We start from the raw sequence: 2553 nt of genomic DNA, 5'->3' as shown, positions 1-2553 counted from the left end.
ACACATACGCACGGTCGAGAGATATGTGTGACGCGCGCTCAGTTTACTATTTTTATCGTTATGTATGTTAGACAAAACTCATTTATATCTTGATGATTCATTATTGCTCGTGCACTTGTTGCATTTACTTCTATACTCAAAATATGTAATACCAGCATCGCAATGTTTTTTTCACGTTTTTGTGCAATGTACTGATAAGTTAGTTGGAGATAATCGACGAAAGTCTGTTAAGTCAATTGTGTCATAGGGAAAAGAGTTTGTTGTAATGCACAGAACGATGTTTTATATGTAATTGGGCTTTAAACTAATGCATATACACTCTCTTTTTCTTTAATCTTATTGCTAAGTCTTTAATGATGCACATAGTATTGTCCAATTCAATTAAACATATTTTTAGACAACAATATAGCCAGACATGTTCCTAGATACAAATTCATATTTGTATTTCATATTTAAGGCTAAAAATATACTTATTGCATAGAACAAACACAAATAATTTTTCTTTCTCATTAATTACCAATGCAACGAAATAATTTTTTATAGAATTTATTTGATATACTAAGATTGAAATCATGATGACGAGTTAATCGTATTTTTAATACGTTAGACAAACATTTTTTGTAATATTATTTATGGACACAAATTTATCAGTTTCATTTATCAATTTTCTACGGAAAATTTTCTGGTATCATCTAATAACATGCCAGAGATTATATATCAGAATTTTACTCATGGAATTTCTTGCGCGTATTATATGTAAAATTATAAAATTTAATGTATAATAATAGCGCGTGCAAATATAATATAGTACATGTTTTATATTGCTGCCCGAAAGAATGATTAATTACATTGGGAAATTTGCAATATTTTCATTTATATCGGAAGCAAAAATATGAATTATTTGACGAGCGGGTAGAGAGAAATATTTTTTTTTAAATAAAGAAAATTTTTATAGTGTGCAAAATAGGAATATGCCAGCTGTATTACGTTACTCATTATACAGATTTTTTTTTAATACATAGATATAACTTTATTAACAGAGTAAAATTTATATATAGTATGCAAAAATAATAAAAAATCTTTATATAAGCATTTGTCTCATCTTTCAGAGTTTAGTAGTATGTTTCATACTTGTCTTATAAAAAATACTTAAAATGATCGTCTTGAGATTGAATATACTGTAAGCTTCTAAATGAGTTATTGTTAATAACTTTTGTGTTCCTGCAATTAAGAGCCTGGAAGATTTAATATTCATAATCGATTAACCAAATCAAATGATGTGGTAATAGATCTTTCATTGGATCTTTCAGATGAATGAATTTATTGAAAAGATTGGCTCGTCATCAAGCACTCTACGAACAAGCATTCTATAAACAATTTTATCATTCATCGAGATTGATATCAATTTTGTTCTTGTTTACATATTTTAATCCGACAACCAATTATAACGATAAATCTGAAAATTTATTTAGTCTTTTTAGCTTTGAAAAATAAGGGCTAGGACGTTTGAACGTTTCTATTTTTTTGTAAATTACTTTCATATTGACGAACTGAATTTCATTATTAGTCAACTTATTTTATAATAGTAATTATATAAAAATATTAATTATGAATCGAAAAATAATTACAATGGATATTATATAAATAAAATTAATACAAGTAAATGAAATTATTCTGCAGCAATAAGACAAATACATATTGTTATATCATTATTCTATATCTTTTTATTAACATTTTTATTTTGTATTGCTATCTTGTCGATACGCTCAAGCGTCCGTAATTTGAAATTCCAACAAATATATGGCATTGTTTAAATTTTTATTTATTTCTTCCAAAGCACGATACGTTGCTAGATGTTTTCAGCATCTTTTTCTATTCTTAAATAAAAATGAGCGAAGATATGTTCATGTTACGTCTTTGGGTAAATCTTGTAATCTACACCTCTTAGCGTAGTACAATTCCAATTTAAACGAATAATGGAATAATAAGTACTTACTATTGATGGGCTTCAAATGTACAAGATGACTAAGTTGAAATTTTTAAGGCGTAGTAAGACGGTAAGCTAATAAAATTATCTCGCGGCTTTATTTAATCGACTAAGTATCTGACTTTGTCAAATATTACTCGATTTTATTTTTATGGATATTTTTTTATACTTAAGCGAACTCAATTCGTTATATATTTGCGATTTAATATAAAAAAGAATTTTAGTGCCATTTTCACGTATCGTCAGGCTTATAGAAAAGTTGAATGTAATAATTTAACGTGTGAAAGGAAAAAAAAAGGAAATAGCCGTCGTGAAACTTACTGCCATAAAAATTTCTCATTTACCTAGCATTAAGACCTAAATTTATATGTACAAATGGATAGACTTTATCAGTACTGAGCATATTAGCGTACATTACATATTATTAATGTTAGAATACTGTACACGATAGCACTTTCGTGAGAATTAAAGATTTGTATTGACTAGAAAATGAAATCTTATTAAACGTCCAGACAAAAAAGTGACGCGATTATACACTCGAGTTGAAGAGCGAAATTATCGATCTT

The sequence above is a fragment of the Trachymyrmex septentrionalis genome, unplaced genomic scaffold (genome assembly GCF_001594115.1).
Source record: "Trachymyrmex septentrionalis isolate Tsep2-gDNA-1 unplaced genomic scaffold, Tsep1.0 scaffold15, whole genome shotgun sequence".
In the NCBI taxonomy this organism is placed as follows: Eukaryota; Metazoa; Arthropoda; class Insecta; order Hymenoptera; family Formicidae; genus Trachymyrmex; species Trachymyrmex septentrionalis.
The sequence above is the reverse complement of the archived record's forward strand: the minus strand, read 5'-3'. Positions refer to the sequence as shown.